Source organism: Protopterus annectens, chromosome 6.part0 (assembly GCF_019279795.1).
Source record: "Protopterus annectens isolate FY-2018-M chromosome 6.part0, PAN1.0, whole genome shotgun sequence".
Classification (NCBI taxonomy): domain Eukaryota; kingdom Metazoa; phylum Chordata; order Ceratodontiformes; family Protopteridae; genus Protopterus; species Protopterus annectens.
In genome coordinates, this window is record NC_056737.1 from 6760751 (window position 1) to 6779852 (window position 19102).

The following is a 19102-nucleotide window of genomic DNA, read 5'->3' on the forward strand; positions in this document are numbered from 1 at the left end:
AAAGAATTCTCTTATTTAATTTAATTTATGAGTTTATATGATTTGGAGAGAGTTTTCTTTACGCTAGATAAGCTCTTCATAACATCTAGAAATTTATTCAAAACCATGTAATTTATCTGTGTCTTTAATTATTGGTGAAATTGTCTCCATTATTTGACTTACAATGATGATGTACTTTTTAGTGAGCTTCAGAGCTTCACACACCTCATGCGGAGTATCCTCTTTATATCTGTAGAAATCCCAAACTGTATAGTCTTTTATCAAAGGAAAGTCTGTATGGTTTAATACTTTATTAATTTGCATATTTGAGTTTAGATGCATCAGTTGAAAGAAAGGAAGGACCTTGTCCATATCTAAGGTTTTAATCAGTTCTTAAAAACTCTTAATCATCTATTTTAACATTCCATTAATCTTCCTCTTTCTAACACTTATTGAGGATAAAAAGGGAATAACTTTGGGATTTTTATTATTAGCAAGCCAAGCATGTGCGAGTGCCATAACTTAACCCAAGTAGGATGCCAGGTTTCACTATTCATTAAAAAAATTGAGATTAATAATAGTCGATTTGCACATAATTTTATGGTATAGATTGAAATTAGGTAAGCTCAGTCCCCCCTTCCCTTTTGGGTATATTAATTTTAGATATGAAATCCTAACCGATTTTGGGGTACGAGATGAACTTGGCTAGTTCTTTGTTAATTTTCTGGAAGAAGTAATTTGGAATGTTTGAGATGACCGAGTTAAATGGTATAGCAATCTAGGATGAATATTCATTCTAATTATTGTTGCTTTTGATATCGTGCCTCCATCTATGCAAGTCCTGTGTAATGTTTCTCCATACTTTATATACATTATTCTTTAAAGCAGATATGCAATTCTGGTCATAAGATATCCCTAGATATTTAATATTGTATACTGTACTGAAAGGGGAGACTGGAAAGTAGTTTTCTTTGTGATTAAGAGGGTTAATGGGGGAAATATGAGATTTCTTTTAATTTACTTGGTAGTTTGAATCTTCCGAATATTTTTTAAGTTTATAATTTTCTTAAGATCTGTATTTGGAAGCTCGAAGTAGATGTTCAAATCATCAGCAAATGCCATCATAACTTTAGAGTTTAGAATTCTAGGAACTGAGTGAAATGTCCTTTGTGAGAGATGTAGGAAAAGTGGTTCAGTATAGAGATTGAAGAGTAGAGGAGATAGTGGACATCCTTGAATTGTACCACTAGCTAACTTTATGGGACTCGACAGAATTTTGTTCGTGTATAGGTATGTTTTAGAATTATTGTATAAAATTTCAACTAGGTTAATTAAGTCTTTAGGAAAGTTAAAGTGGAAAAGTGTTCTAAATAAGAAGTTCCAACTGACTCTGTTGAACGCCTCGCATGCATCTAGAACTAAGGCATATCTAGGGTTTCTATCTTATTTAGTGAGTTGGATCATTGAATCCAGTGTTAAAGTATTATTCCAAGCATGGCTATACCACACATGAAACCTGATTGCTCCAATGAAACAATTGATGGTATAGATTTCTTAAGTCTCTCAGCTAGTAGTGAAGCAAGTATCTTGATATCTATATTAATTAGGGATATTGGTCTATAGTTGTTAGGATTTGAAATGTCAACATTATTTTTAGGGATAAAAATAGTCTTTGGTGTATTTAGATATGTCAGTTATACCATTAGTTCTAATGTAATTAAATATCTTTAACAAAATGGATGAGAGTCTGTTGTTGAATTTTTTACAGAAGTCTTTCGTAAATCCATCTGGGCCTGGTGCTTTACCTAATTTTATTTTTTTAATAACTATTTCATGATGTGTAAAGGGGGCTGTCAATATTTTTACTTGGTTATCATTTATCTTGGGAAACGTAAGATTTCCCCAAAACTTTTCAATTTCAGAAGTGGGAGTCTGGTTGTCCTTCATACCATAAGGTTCTGTATATATTTGCTCAAAGACTTCTAAAATCTGATGGTCAGTTTTAAAAGTTTTATCCTGATATTGAAGGAGAGTGATCCTTGAGGTTTCCTGTCTGTTGTTTATAATTCTCTCAAGAGCTCTAGATGGAATCTGAGTCCATTCTGAATACTTGGCTATGAATTTTTGTTCTTGCAGAGTGTAATTCTGCTGATGTAAGTCAAACAATTCTTTCTGTAATTTACTTATCTGCTTTTCAACAGTATGACTGTGCTAACAGAAGATGTTCTTCGTGTTTCACTGTTGCAGTCATCACGTTTGGGTTATCTGCCTGCAGGCAGCCCTCAGCTGGCCTGAATATCAGAGTCTCCGGATTTCTGCATCTGATGCTGTCACTTCTTCCATGACGTCAGTTTGTCAGGTGTATAAAACATGCAGCTGATGCCACTACATCAGTCTTTCTTGCCGTGCCATGCCCAAAGCAGAAGCAGTTTGCAAGTGCCGGTCGGCCGACTCCTGAAATTTTCGTTTTCAAGTTTCAGACCTGGAGTCTTCTAAAAGATAAGTACCCCATTGGGGATCCTTTTTTCTTGATCTAAACGATGTCAGAACAAAATTAACAATTGCCTTGCCTGTGGAAAGCAAATACCTCAGAGATTTTCATTCTTACTGCCTGTTTAGGCCCAGACCACATCATCCCTTGCTGTTGGTTTTGTGCCTTGTTCAATGCCTGAACTATTTGTCGTTGGGCTATTTTTGTAGCATAATACTTTCGTTCTCAATCTCCATACTCCGAAATGACTTCGTTAAGCCATCCGACTACCGATCTTCCGAAAAAATGTAAGGATAAAAGTAGAGACAGACCGCATAGGTCTAAAACTGCCGACGCCACTTCCGATAAGCTGGTTGCCAGTCCACCGGTACTCAGTGAGGTGCTTTCGCAGCCCCTGATACCCACTACTGCAGATTCGCAGGCCTCTACTGAGACCCATTCGGAGTCCGGTATGCCGCAAGATGCTTCTTCGACTATGGAACCTGCGGATGTCTATACCTTGGTTGGATCTGGAGCTGCTGTGCAGGCACTGGCTTCTGAGGGTGTATTCAGGCCTACCAATTTTCATATCAAACCGACTTCGTTTCAAGCTAAGAATACCAAATTCCTCAGGCCTAAAGCTCACACTAAGCCTAGAAAATCAATGACCAAAGCACATTCTCAGGCCCATATGCCTCAAAAACAAATGATTAGAATGGCTGAAGACCATATTACCTTAATTAGGGGAAGCCAGCCTTCCCCCTCTAAGAGACCTATATTTTACCTATATTAAAACCTGATTTTCTTTCTGATTCTCCTGATCAGAAATCTGATATCTCTGTTCCTTCTGAATACCAGGATTTACCGTCATCTACTTATGAGGATTCTGATCCAGAGGATTCCATTCCCTCTGCTTCCCCTCCAGAAGATTTTTCTTTTGGTGAAACCTTGCATACCCATAGGGAGCATTTCCGCTGGTAAAGCCAGGGCTATTCTCAGTCCAAAAACAGACTTAGGGAATTTTTAAACCTGCCTCAACACAGGCCTCTAGCTATCCCTCCTGTTATGGAGATTGTAGATGATGTTTTCTTAGAATCCAGCCTTACCCCAGACACTTTGCCTCCAGCTCCCAGGAAACCTGACAGGTACTACAGAGTACCTGACTCTCTCAAATTCCTTTTCAAGAATCCTACTGTGGATCCAGAGACCATTTCCCAAGGACCAAATGGCATCAAGGATACTGCTGCCAAAAATCCTACCCCTTCTGGATAGGGATTCCAGAGCTTTAGCCAGATTGGGTAAGAAGGTATATACTTCTGCTACTTTGGCCATTAGGGCTTTAATTTGCCAGTTTCATATGTTAAAGTATCAACAGCATATTATGGGATTAAACAAACAGAAAATGATGTTGATTCCTGACTGTGCTGAACACAAAGATTTACAAGAGTTAATGCATTCTGCTGAACAAGTAGGTAAACATACGTTGCAATGTAGTTTTGATGCTTTAGAAGCATCTTGCAGGGCTGTTGTCACTAGGTCTGTACTTAGAAGGCATGCTTGGCTTAAGGAACAAAACTTGCCAGATCATGTTAAAGCTAAATTACTGGATGCACCCTTACACCAAGCGCACCTTTTTGGCAACAAAGCATTAGAAGTCCTCAAAAGGATGGAGGAAAAGCTAAATCTATGCAAACTGTTAAAGATTTCTTACAAGTACAGCCACCTAGATTCAGTAGGCATTGGCCTTCAAAGAACTGGTCCCTTCCAGGCCTTCTCAGTCCAAACCCAGGAGCAGCAGACCACCAAGACTTCAGTCTCAGGCTATGCACAGATCTAAGCAGTGGGGGGCCCCACTTCCAAAGCAGGGAGTAGTAAGCCACCCCCTATGGAAAAATGGCACAATGACTTATCCTTTACTCTACCAAGCCTTGCTCAACTACTTGCTCCCTTAGGAGGAAAGCTCGCCCTGCATGCAAAAACACTGGGAACTCATTACCCAAGACAAATGGATTTTAAACATAGTTTCCCTAGGATACAGATTCCACTTCCACTCACTCCCAAGCCCAAGTGGATGCCCAGACCTCCCCCCAAACCAGTGGGTGGAGTCTCAAAAACAAGTGCTCTCTCTCCTCAGCATCAGGGCTATTCAACCTGTCCCAGCAGAACAAAGGGACAAGGTTTTTATTCAAGACTGTTCCTGGTTCCCAGAAAAGAAAACTCCTGGCATCCTATCCTGGACCTTTCTATTCTCAACACCTTTCTGGTGGTTGTAAAATTCAAAATGCTAACTCTTCAGCAGCTTCTTCCTATCTGGCTGGAAAATCTAGATTTAAAAGAAGCTTACCTGCACATCCCAGTAAGGGAATCCTGCAGAACTTCCTACGCTTCAGGGCAGGCTCCATGCACCATCAGTTCTCTGCACTGCCCTTTGGCTTATCTACTGCACCCAGGGTATTCACAAAGTGCCTAGCTCCTGCCATTGTATTTTGCATTTGCAGGCAGAGAAGTATTCAAATTTACCCATACTTGGATGATTGCCTGATTCAGGCAGAGAGTCGGGACTTGCTATTACAGCACCTGGCATTTGTAAAGAGACTTACAACTTCACTGAGGTACACCATCAATGAGAAGAAATCACACTTATTACCCTGCCAACAGATTGTATTCCTGGGAGCAAACTTGAATACAGCTTCCCAGATGGCATTCCTCGCTCAAGAGAAACAAGTTCATTTGACAGCCTACTTCAAACTACTGGCCACAAATACCCAGCTATCTGCAAGGAAAGTCTTGCAAGCCCTGGGGTTCATGGCTTCTTGCATTCCGTTAATTCTATATGCAAGACTGCATAAGTCTATGGTATCATCATTCTCAAGATCTGGAAACGATTCCTATTATTCCTTTTCTAAGGGCAGAGTTCCTTTGGTGGGCAGATGCTTGCTACCACAACAAGGGACTCCCTTTGACTCTACCCCATGCCACCCAAACCCTAACAACAGACTCATCAGACTATGCATGTGGGGCTCACATGGCAGGTCAGTGCAGTCAGGGCAAGTAGAACCCAAAACAGATGCACCTGCATATCAATCAAAAAGAAATGTTAGCTGTACAGAATGCTCTGACAGCCTTCAGAGACTTTATTCTTCCAGGACAACTATTTGTAAAGACAGACAACACCACAGATGTTCATTGTACATACAGCTGCAGTCATAACAGATGGGTTATCCTGCCATCAGGCGGGTCCTCAGTCGGCCGAATTCCAAAGTCTAGGTCTGGCGTCGCTTCTTCCCTGATGTCAGTGCGACAGGGGTATAAAAGAGGCAGCCGACGCCATTTTCTTCAATCTTTCTTGCCGCGTGGTGCCCGAAGCAGAAGCAGTTTGCAAGTGCCGGTCGGCCAGCTCCTGAGATTTACGAAAGTATTTCAGCCGAAGTCTTCTTGAAAGCTAAGTACCCCGTTGGGGAAACTTTTCTTGCCTCAGACCGATGTCAGACAAAGTTAATAATTGCATTTCATGTGGGAAGCAAATACCGCATAAGGATTTCCACTCTTTCTGTATACCTTGCTTAGGCCCAGACCACAACGTCTCGGCCTGCCGTTTTTGTGCTAGATTCAACAAGCACACTATAAAGCGTCGGGCGGAGTTCGCCCTTCACTTTTTTGGCAAAAAATTTAATTATATTATGTCGTCGGATACTCCGACTCCAGTTTTGAGCAAAAAACGCAAAGATAAGGACCGACATCCGAGGTCAGCACCTCCTACTGAAACCATGCTAAGGCCGACTACCGGTTCTCCGGTACTCAGCGAGGTGCCTACGCAGCCCCTGAGTACTGATGACAATGCATTACCGGTGTCTTCAGTACCCGAGGTCGCAGGCTCCTCAGCCCCCATTCCTAGTACAGATTCCGACGCCACTCCTGGCGGGGAAACTCAGAATTTAGACAGGCCTGCCATTTCTCAAGGGGTCTTCAGGCCTTCCTCCTTCTCTATTAAAGCCTTCACTAAATCTAAGGCAGCCATGAAAACCAAAAAGCAGGTTCCTCAGACCTCCTCTCAAGGCACCATGCCTAAAAAACAGATGCTTAAAATGGCTGAGGATTTGATTACTCTTATCAAGGGTTCTCAACCCCCCTCTGACAAAAGGCCCAGATTAGAGGAAGACTACCCTTCCTCAGATCAAGCTTCTATTACCTCAGAACTATCTGAGGACCAGGATTATGCCTATTCTCCATTTGAAGACTCTGATGCAGAGGAGTCTATTCCCTCGGTCTCCCCCCTGAGGACTTCTCTTTTGGGGAACCCCTGCATACATTGAGGGAACACGTTCACTGGGAAGGCCAAGATTACTCAGATTCCAAGAAAAGGCTCAGGGAATTTCTTCTGCTCCCCCAGCATAGGCCTCTGGCTATCCCTCCTGTTTTAGATATATTGGATGATGTGTACACAGAAGTCAGCCTTAATCCAGACTCTTTGCCTCCAGCTCCTGTTAAACCAGACAGGTATTACCGGGTTCCTGATTCTCACCAGTTCCTGTATAAAAGCCATACTGCTGACCAAGAAACAATTTCACAGGGTCCCAAGGGAATTAAGGCCTCTACTGCTTAAAAATCCATTACCTTCAGAGAGAGATTCCAGAGCTTTAGAAAGGTGGGGGAAAAAGGTGTACACCTCGGCCACTTTAACCATGAGGGCATTAAACTGTCAGTTCCATATGTTAAAGTATCAACAGTTTTTGATATCTCAGCTGAAAAGCAAGATGACACAACCAGAACAACCAGATTTAAAAGAGTTGCAGGATTTGTTGTATGGTGCAGAGCAAGTGGGTAAACATACCTTGCAGTGTGGTTTTGATGCTTTAGAGGCCTCACGTAGATCTGCTGTTATGGGGTCTGTTATACGTAGGCATGCCTGGCTCAAAGAGCAAACCTTACCAGATCATGTCAAAGCTAAATTATTAGATGCACCTCTTCAAAAAGATGTATTGTTTGGTGTTAAAGCTGAGGAGGTGCTAAAGAAAATGGAGAAAAATGCGAAATCAATGCAAACAGTGAAAGATTTCCTGCAGGTACAGCCTCCACGTTTCAGCAGAAACTGGCCTTCATAAAATTGGTCCTTTCCAGCCACGGACAGACCTCAAAGGGACAGATACAGGCGTCCAAGGGGTAGAGGGCAACCTCAAGGATCTTTCAGAGCCAGACAGTGGCAAGCACCAACCCCAAGAGGTGGAGAAGATAGATCACAGTCTTTTAGAAAACAGACTCAGTGACTTCCCCCTACACCTGCCAAGCAAAGCTTTAATGGCAGCACCTTTGGGCGAAAAACTGACATTATTCTCAAAAAATTGGCATATTGTTACAAAAGACAAATGGATTCTGGACATTATAGACAGAGGCTACAGGTTCCACTTTCACACCCTTCCAAAAATGAGAGGCATGCCAAACCTGCCACAAAATCAAAGGGCAGAGGCACAAAAACAAATTTCAGCTCTCATGGACATGAAAGCAATTCAAGAGGTACCTGCAAAAGAACAAGGTCAAGGGTTTTATTCCAGACTATTCCTGGTACCAAGGAAAGACAAAGATTGGAGACCTATCTTAGTCCTATCCATCTTAAATGCATATCTACAGGTGCCAAAATTCAAGATGCTCACATTACAGCAGCTTCTTCCCATGCTGGGCAAGGAGTCTTGGCTGGTAACATTGGACCTCAAGGAGGCATACCTGCATGTCCCTATCAGACAAGATTGCAGAAGATACCTCAGATTTCTTGCAGGTTCAACCCATTGCCAATTCTCTGCATTGCCCTTTGGCTTATCTACTGCGCTCAGAGTGTTTACGAAATGCCTGGCATCAGTAATCGCCTTCTGCAGACTACAAGGGATACAAATCTACCCATATACTGTTGAACTACCTGGGATACACAGTCAACAAAAAGAAATCAAAACTAATACCCTCTCAACAAATAATTTTCCTGGGTGCCAGCTTGGATACAACCACCCAGATGGCCTACCTCACGCCAGACAAGCAAGGGCAACTGTCTCAATACTTCAGAAAAATGGCAACTTACACCAGGCTAACTACAAGGAAAGTCCTGCAGGCTCTGGGATTCATGGCATCTTGCATCCTACTAATCCCGTGTGCAAGGCTGTATATGAGGAAACTTCAATGGTACCTAAAAAACTTATGGTCTCAACACAGCCACAGCTTGAAAGCAATTACACCACTCATTCCATGCCTTCAAAAGGAATTTATGTGGTGGGCTCAAGCTTGCCAAAGAAACACAGGTCTTCCTTTCTGTGTACCTCAAGCAACTCAAATCATCACAACAGATGCCTCAGATTATGCTTGGGGAGCACACATGACAGATCAGTGCATTCAGGGAAAATGGACCCGAAAAGAAAAGCACCTTCACATCAACCAAAAGGAAATGCTAGCCATGCAAAAGGCTATTATGACCTTCAAAGACCTACTGCATCCAGGCCAGCTATTGATAAGGACAGACAACACCACAGTGATGTGGTACATAAACAAACAGGGGGGAACTCATTCATACCCCCTGTGCAGGCAAGCCATGACCCTATGGAACACAGCACTGGAATTGCAAATTCAACTACTGGCACAATTCCTGCCAGGGAAGGAAAACACACTGGCAGACAACCTAAGAAGAAATATGGCAGATCCACATGAATGGAAGTTGCATCCTCAAGTTTTCACAAAGATAACTCAGGCATGGGGACAGCCAGACATAGATCTCTTTGCTACCCACAGAAATTGCCAGTTGAAAAAAGTTTGTTCAAGGACCTATCATCCACAGGCCTGGAAAGTGGACGCACTTTCCTTCAGTTGGGCAACATTGACAGTCTATGCCTTCCCGCCTCTTCCTCTGCTGCCCAAAGTTCTATTAAAAGCCAGAGCAGAGAGGCCGAAAATGATTCTCATTGCTCCAGACTGGCCAAGCAACACTGGTATCCGCTCCTGAAGAGCCTGACACATTCCCCACCATGGACCCTACCTCTAGTCCCTCTTCTGTTGTCCCAGCACAACTACAAAACTCTTCACAGCCATCTCAAAACTCTAAATCTAGCTGCATGGAGAATTCCTTGATTTCCCAACAGTTTCTCCTCTCCAAGGAGGTGCAGGACGTCATCTTGGAGGCCAGAAGACCTTCTACTAGAAAGGCCTACTCCGCCAAATGGAAAAGATTTTGTGCCTGGAATCAAGAAAAGGAACAGAATCCTTGTAGCTGAGATGTTAAATAATGGACTTTCCTTCTCCTCCATCAAGATCCATGCTTCAGCCATTTCTGCACAATACAACACAGATCCTCCTTTATTCTCTCATCCTCTCTTAAGGCAGTTCCTCAGAGGGGCAAAGAATATAAAACCCCCAAGGAAACCACCAGTCCCTGCGTGGGACCTCAACTTCATATTGGAAAAGCTGACCCTTCCTCCCTTCGAGCCAGCTTCTTCAACAGAGTTACAGTACATGTCATGGAAAACAGCCTTTCTTCTGGCTATCACCTCAGCACGCAGGGTTTCGGAGCTACAGGCCCTCATGGCTGTGCAGCCATTCATCATTTTCCATCAGGACAGAGTTTCCTTGCGAACCAACCCTACCTTTATGCCAAAGGTAGTATCCAGTGTAGCTTTGAATCAGACTATCCACTTACCTACCATTTATCCTAATCCACAAAACAAAGGAGAAAAACTACTACATTCCTTGGACATTCACAGGCAACTTCGTTACTATTTGGACAGAACAAAGCCATTCAGGATATCTGAGCAACTCTTTGTGTCCTATGTTGCAGGTGCTCAAGGAAAGGCGATTTCCAAACAGATAATTTCAAAATGGATAGCCCACTGCATACACTTTTGTTACTCATTTCATGGAAAAACTGTGCCTGCATGCATCAGATCCCACTCCACCAGAGCCACAGCTACCTCTGCAGCCTTCCTCAGGGGGGTCCCTACCAAGGACATTTTGGAAGCAGCCACCTGGAGTTCAGTGCACACTTTCTCCAAGCACTATCACCTCCCACTATACTCAAAATCTAGAGCGGTTTTTGCCACAGCAGTCCTGCAGGGCATCCTAGCTCCTCCTAGTTTCACTTAGTGCCTACCACCCTTACTTAGCTTTGGGATTCTACCCATCTGTTATGACTGCAGCTGTATGCACAATGAACATAGTACAGTTTTGTACCTACCATAAATGTAGATGTTCGAGTGCTCATACAGCTGCAGTCCAGGTTTCCCTCCCTCCATCCCCTCTTAGGACAGGCTTATGACAAACACTTTTCATATAACCTTTTTGGGGTATTCTTTTATGGTGTATTTGCTTGCAACTACTGTTTTTGATTTATCAACATTGCATCTTTGCATAACATTATGTTTGCCTTCCTTCTGGGGGCACCTGACATCTGGGGCAAGAAAAACTGAAGAAAATGGTGTTGGCTGCCTCTTTTATACCCCTGCCGCACTGACATCAGGGAAGAAGCGACGACAACCGACGCCGGACCTAGACTTTGGAATTTGGCCGACCGAGGACCCGCCTGACGGCAGGATAACCCATCTGTTATGACTGCAGCTGTATGAGCACTTGAACATCTACATTTATGGTAGGTACAAAACTGTACTATATGTGGTACATAAACAAACAGGGGGGAACCCATTCCTACCCACTCTGCAGACTAGCCATGGCTCTGTGGAACACAGATTTGAGCTACCAAGTGAACCTACAAGCTCAGTTCCTGCCAGGCAAACTAAATTCACTGGCAGATAACTTAATCAGAAATTTCACGGACCAACACGAATGGAAACTGGAACCCAAAATATTCAAGCTCTTGAGGAACAAATGGGGGACACCAGAGGGTAGACCTGTTTGCCTCCCCTCAGAACTACCAATTAAACAAATTCTGCACCAGAGCTCCCCACACTCAAGCTTGGAAAGTGGATGCCCTGTCCTTTACCTGGAAAGCCTCTCAGTTTATGCCTTTCCCCCTCTGCCTCTCCTCTCAAAGGTTCTACTAAAGATCAAACAGGACAAGCCAAGGACAATACTGATTGCACCAGACTGTCCACGCCAGCACTGGTACCCCTTTTGTGCAGTCTGACAGTGCTACAACCTTGGCACCTGCCTCATACCCCTTCCCTGCTGTCCCAGCAGGTGGGCCAGATTCTGCACCCTCAGCTTCAAACCCTGAACCTTGCAACCTGGCTAATTCCCTGACCTCACCTCCAGCAACCCTCAGTAAGCAGGTGCTGGATGTCATTCTTGAGGCAATGAGGCCTAGTACTAGAAAATCCTATTCAGAAAAGTGGAAAAGATACTGTTCCTGGAGTGAGGCTCAGGGGATGGGCACAATGGTGCCCCGTTTACCTCATATTCTAGATTATTTAACAGAAGTGTTCCACAATGGGCTAACTTTCTCTTCAATTAAGATTCATGCCTCTGCCATTTCAGCACATTATAATACTGAGCCACCCCTCTTCTCTCATCCCCTGTTAAAACAATTCCTTAGAGGTGCCAAATTTTTAAGACCCCCCAAGAAGGGCTCCCACTCCAGCCTGGGGCCTTAAATTTGTATTGGAAAAACTCTCTCTTCCCCACTTTGAACCAACTGCTACAACAGAGTTGAAATTCCTTTCTTCGAAAACAGCTTTACTTCTAGCCATCATATCAGCAAAAAGAGTGTCTGAACTGCAGGCCCTCATGGCAGTGGAACCTTTCATTATCTTCCATGCGGACAGGGTTTCCCTCAGGACTAATCCATCCTTTGTGCTGATGGTGGTGTCTAGTGTGGCTCTAAACCAGTCCATTCATTTGCCTACTTTTTTCCCTAATCCTCAAAATAAAGGTGAAAGGATACTGCATTCTTTGGACGTACACAGACAGCTTAGATTCTATTTGGACAGGACTAAGCCTCTCAGAAAATATGACCAGCTGCTAGTTAGCTTTGCTGCAGGGGCAGAGGGGAAGCCCATTTCAAAGCAAACCATTTCCAAATGGATAGCACATTGCATCCATTTCTGCTGCAAACACCATGGAAAACCTACACCACAGGGGATAAGAACACATTCCACCAGGGCTGCATCTACCTGTACTGCATTTCTCAGAGGAGTCCCCTACCAGGGACATCCTGGAAGCTGCATCCTGGAGCTCTGTACATACTTTCACCAAGCATTACCACCTGCCTATCTTTTCTAAATCCAGAGCTGGATTTGCCACAGCAGTCTTACAGGGCCTTATTGCTAGCCCTAATGCTCTTTAACTACCTCCACCCTTCCTTTGCTTTGGGAATCAACCCAAATGTGATGCAACAGTGAAACATGAAGAACATAGTACATTTGTGTACACTTACCATAAATGTAGATGTTTGAGTGTATTCACTGTTGCAGTCCTAGTTACCCTCCCTCCAGCCCTCTGACTTCTCTTGACTTTTACCTTTCCTCCTCGTTTGGCATATATTATATCATGTGTATTTACTTTTTGCTGAGGGTGTTCCATACCATATAATTGCTTCCTGTTGTGGGGGCACCTGACATCTGGGGCAAGAAAAACTGATGTAATGGCGTTGGCTGCATGTTTTTATACCCCTGACAACCTGACGTCATGGAAGAAGCAACAGCATCCTATGCAGAAATCTGAAGATTCTGGTATTTAGGCCGGCTGAGGACTACCTGCAGGCAGATAATCCAAATGTGATGACTGCAACAATGAATACACTCGAACATCTGCATTTATGGTAACTGTACACAGCTGTACTTTTCTAACTCTTTGAGTTCGTGTTATTCTATTTTCTTTTTCTCTCCCCAATTTCTTAAAATAAGAAGCTTTTTGGATTAACATACCTCTAAGTGTCGCCTTGCAAGCTGCCCATTGAACATCATGTGGAATATCAGCAGATGATAGATTGTCAAACTCCTCTGGAATATTTAATATTTCTCTAGTTCTGGTTTGAAGAGTAGGTTATTGTTTAGGGACCAACTCCTAACTTTACTTTGGTTAAGTATGATAGTTGTCCAGTTAATTTTGAGTCTAATCATTGAATGGTCCGATAAGAATCTGGGTTCGGAATAATACTTTATTTCTCCCCCCACAAGTGAGTCAGAAATTAAAAAGAAATCCAACCTGGACCAAGAGCTGTAACATTCAGAGTAATATGTGAAATAATTTCTTTTCTCTAGATCTGCACTTAAAGATATGGGATCGAGGAGGTAAAAGTCCGATATGAGTTCAGTTATGGTTATTGAGGCTTGAGAGTTGTATGAGTTTACTTTACTAGTGTGGTCCGTCTGAGGGTCTATTAACTGTATTCCAGACTTGCCCCAGTATGTAATAGTGATCAGGAAATTTGCTTCGCAGACTGTAAATTTCCAAATTGAAATCATGTTCTTTAAGGCATGGACCATAGACATTAATAAATAAAATTGGTCTTAAAATTTTGGGGTTTACTGTAGTGAAGTAGCACCATCTTCCTTTCGTATCAAAGTTGCTGTCCATGATTGGGTCCTGAAAGATTTTTTAATAATAATAGCAACACCCTTGGAGTTGGTGCTATCTCCAGATGCTATAATGGATTTTATCCATTTTTTATTAATATCTCCCTCCCACTGATCTTTTCGCATGTGAGTTTCTTGTGTATAAAAAATATTTGCCTCGGATTTAAAGATAAGATGTAGTAACAACTTTTTCTTAATTTTATCTTGCAGTCCTGTCACATTACATGAGTTCACTGACCACATATTTAATCTTTGTGATGTAGTTCAAATATTACCCATTTATAGATTTCACATCTAACTGCCTTCAAACACCCATATTTCTTCATCTCTGATTTTTTGGCAAAGTTTCCCATGATAGTAGAACTAGACTCTTCCATACCTATCCCTGTACCTGCCCCACTTAAAACCTCTAGCTGGAAGAGATACACAAGAATGAGTTACAAAATAATTGGGTAGGATATTGCTGCTATGTCTAGAAGACTTGTAACCCCTGAAATTCTTAAAAACTAGCTGGTTTACTTTATACATAACACTAAAACTAATATACAATACAATGTCTATTCCAAAATGTGTCATCCTAAGGCTAACACCACACAACCAAGTAGCTCCTATTTAACTGTAGTACCGACTTGCAATAAGAAAGTTATTAGCAAAATTTATCCAACCAACCATTACTGATCTCAGTAACTTTCATCTATGGTATGCAGTTGGAGTTTGTAGAAAAAAAACATTGACTAGGAGAAAAAAAAAGATACAAAGAGGAGTATACAGTAACCATCAGTATACTAATCTAACACCGCTATGTCTAGTATGTATGACTTATCTGTCTACTGCAATTCCAAAGTTTTAAGTAAATAAAAATCTGACTGCTTATTGGAACTCTAAATTTCAGGGTTGTTATCAGCATGCTGTAAAGTTTAACTAATATTAATTTAACTAACCTTAATTAAGCTAGGGAGTCCCTATTGCTGTAGATATACATATATACAACAAAAAACAGAGGATAAGGAATAGGAAGGGTACATCCAAGTTAACCGCAGCAAGAGATTAAGCGAAACCTGTTTTAGTATACCTTAAGATTTCCTCAAGGGTATAGATTATTACATGTTTATCAGGTTAACAGCTGACATATTTATGCTAATGTATCTATCAAATTAAAATCAATTACAATGCTTTTCATTTTTTCAAAGCCACAAAATAGCTTCATAGTTTAGCAACATCAAGATCTGAGTTGAGCCAATAACAAATAACATAAAGTAACAGGAATAGAGTTTAGATACAATATATGTACTATATGATCATGATAACTAAAACTCCATCATATATATATTAGTCCAGAATCTTACCATACTATAAAGCCATTACCTAAAGCCTTCAAAAATGCATTAGTGTATTTGTTTCAGCTTCAAAAACATTTAGAAACAACAACACTTGTCAATTTGGCTAAATATTTAGCTTCCCTTAGTCCTTCTCATATTTATAAGTCATTTTGGATACCAATAAAAAATGACAGGTTGGTTTTTGTCTTTTTAATTTTCAAAAGTCCTAAGAAAAAATACAGGGTGTAAGCCATAAGTTTCACCAGATGTAGTTTCTGCTAGTGTTTATTCGTAACTCCTGGCTTACACACTAGATAATCCAATCTAGAGAGCTTCTTATAAAAACATTTCAATCGTTTATTATATTATACTGTGACAACACCTTTAACAGAATATCATCGTCCTGTCAACTTAAAATATCAGTCTTTAGACTTACATCCGTCCTGTATACTTCCGAGGTGTTAATTCTGTTTCTTATTTCAATCTCTTTACAGAATTATGTCCTCGTGATGAAACTGTGTACTCTGAACTATCGAAAGTTGTTGCCTCAAAAGTCCACTGCTGGACAACCTTCACCTTATCGATCGTCCCCCCCCCCCTTATCACGCCCATGCATACATTTCCGGTTTAGTTTGCACAACTTTATTTGAACAAAATATCAAACCTAGAAGGCAAAATTACAGGAGAAAACAAGCAGGGGAAAAACAGGGACAAACATGTAGCCATCCTGTCTCTGCTTTCCCTTTTCTTATAGAAATGAGAAAGAAATGATTTATTCCTTTCACAAGAAGATCAAAGTTCCGGTAATCTACCGAAGCACTTCATAAAAGCAACTTTCGCCTCGTTAGGTGAGTCTACTGTGTATTTCTCATCTTTACACTGGAAAACGAGTGTATTTGGGTACCTCATTTGGAATTTTATTTGGCGACTGATCAAGTCCGCACAGAAAGGGGAGAGATTTTGTCGCTTTTTCTTTATTTCTACCGGAAAGTCTTGTGCCATAGTGATTTTATTACCATTCCAAATAATTTGTTTGTGCTTTTTGGCTGCTGATAGGATTTTTTGTTTGTCTTGATAGTTTAAGAATTTGACATAAACTTGTCTTGGGATGGATGCGTCTCATTTTTTAAACAGTGAATGATGTATTCTCTCAGTGACAATTTCTTTAGTGTGCTCTTCTTTCGGTAAAATGCTTTTGAATATTTGATTGATGGCTGATGGTAATTGACTAAATTCATATCTTTCTGGTGTTCCTCTGATCAGTATATTGTTCTGATGACTTCTGGCTTCTAAGTCTACTAGTTTTTGCTGCATTTCAAGTATTGCATTGTTTTTGGCGCCAATTTCTTCCTTTAGTTTTCCAATCTGGAACTCTGATTTTCTTTTGTTTTGGATTCAATATAATCCATTCGTTCGGCTATCTGGTTTATTGTTTTTCCAAAGTTCGATAGTTTTTTCGAGAAATGCTACATTTGTGTTTGAAGAGGCAAGAGAGCTTGTTTAAGTTCCTCTATTTGGAAGTTGGATTCAGGTTTCTATTTAGTCGTACCTCTCACAGAATCCTGTTTGTTTTTTTTCTGTCTCTTAGACAATGTCCCTTTCTCTGGTGAAGCTATAGCTGAAAGTTTTGTTTTTGAGGTTAGTGTATCCATTGTTTCTATCTCTTTTGATATTTTGAATTTCTTCCAGGGCCAATTGCTACTGTAGAGATGTATTGCTAGCTTTACGCCTGCTGCTATACGTGTCTGGAATTCAGGATCTGCACTCGTACTGGATTAGTGCTTTTTCCTTCAAGTTGTTTTTGACTAATACCTAATCCAAATGTATTATTTAATGGAGAAAGTGATCATGTCTAGTATAGTCTCTCCTTATTGCTCAGTCCTTGGCTTTGCTTAAGAAAATCTGGATTTTGTTGGGAGCTCTGTGGAGAGGGTGCTTACTGAATATCCACCATCTTGGAATCATGTTAAAAGAGAGAATTCTACTAGACGGATCCACTAGACAGAGAAAGACAGATGTGTTTTCATTTCTTGATCTGATTTTAAATTAATTTTAACAGTGTCTATCTGCTTTTGCTAAGGTCTTTAAGCTTATATCAATGATTCCAGTAGTTGGACTGCATTTTTGGATGTTTAAGTGGTCTAACTGTTAATAACCCCTGGTTTAATCCTTGTGTACTGTGTGCGTGTGTGTGTGAGGCTAGTTGAGGACTTGTCTTTGCATTTGGGGTAGTTCCAGGCCAGTCAGCTCAGAGCTAAGGGAAATGTTTTTTGTCTCCCACTAACCATGTTGTAGTTCTGTTCTTAAACCTAGTGTATCTGTTGTTGCCTTCCAGTTATGATAATTTGACAAAATAATTCCTTTCCTATTCCTGTTTAATGGCTGTTGACAATAAGCATGTAAGTATCATTTTGCAAAGTCTGCCCTCTTAAACTACTCATTAGGCTAAAAGACCTTTGATAAAATAATATTGAGTGCACTGATATTGCTTGCATCGATTTTAGTATCAAATTAGTGTTTTTTTTTAATATTAGTTCATTGGTTCATGCTGATGGCAGAAGACTATTTCCAGGCCACTTGTTTTGCATTAAACTTTAAATACTGAGTAGCAAGTCCACACAAACATCATTCTAAAATTGAACTTCAAGCAGTTACAGTTACCCTGCTCCCAGAGTCATTCATTTCTGTATCATGGACCAACACTTCCCTATAACTTCTGTAGACAGCCTGATTGAGATGGGTATGTTGAGACATTGTAAAAATTGTCTCATGCCGTTTGATGATCATCTATTAGTCAAACAGCATGACACAGTGTGAGATTTCTACATATATAGTATCATTGGAAGCAAAAATCTCACAAAGAGTAACCTGAGACATCAAAGTAGCAGTACAACATGCATCACACCTCTCCAAGGCTATCCCAATGTACACAATTGATCATATGCTGAGGTTCTAAAGATTAACTTCTCTAAACTTCAAAAACAACACAGACACAAAGCACACTCCACATATTAAACCTACGTTCTGACATAGCACAAGGAGCCCCAAAGTCACAGATGCTGAGCCCATAAGGCAGGCATTGACCCAGCCCAAACATTCTTGTTATTGGTGACTCCATTGTAAGAAATACAGATGCACTTCTTATCAGGCTGAGCAAAGAAAGAGTGATGATTAGTTGCTCTTCTGGTGCCAGGATCAGTCATATCATGCATGCACTCAAGTCCTTGAAAAACAAGTACCTGTATGAAGTCATCTACCCCAGGGAACTACCACACTGATAATGCTTCCTTAAGAGTTGATGCAGTTGTTTGGGATTTGGAGGGCTATGTGGACAGTGACCTAACTTTTGACCAAGATGTGACTATTATAAGAAAGCCCTTCTATATTGCACAGCTTATAAATAAAGGGATTGTGTCTGGACTAGGGATGTCATTGCCCCCTTTTACTTAGCCCTCAGTATGCCAGTCATTGAATATAATGCCTCCTTTGGCATATATCTGTCCAGACACTTGCAACAAGTGCAATGCCCACAAACATCATTCTAAAATTGAACTTCAAGCAGTTAGTTACCCTGCTCCCAGAGTCATTCATTTCTGTATCATGGACCAACACTTCCCTATAATGTCTGTAAGATACCTTACTAAAAGGATACAAGGCCTAAACAACTTGTCCTACATGGACCAACTCAAAGCCCTGTCATTACTCAGTATCCTATAGACTGCTAGGAGATGACCTGTGTCTAGCTCAGAAGGCATCCTCCAACACATTACTGATGTATTTACTGAACATCAGTAAGTCAAATGGCATCAAAAATACTCTAAGGATCTAAAACTCTTCTG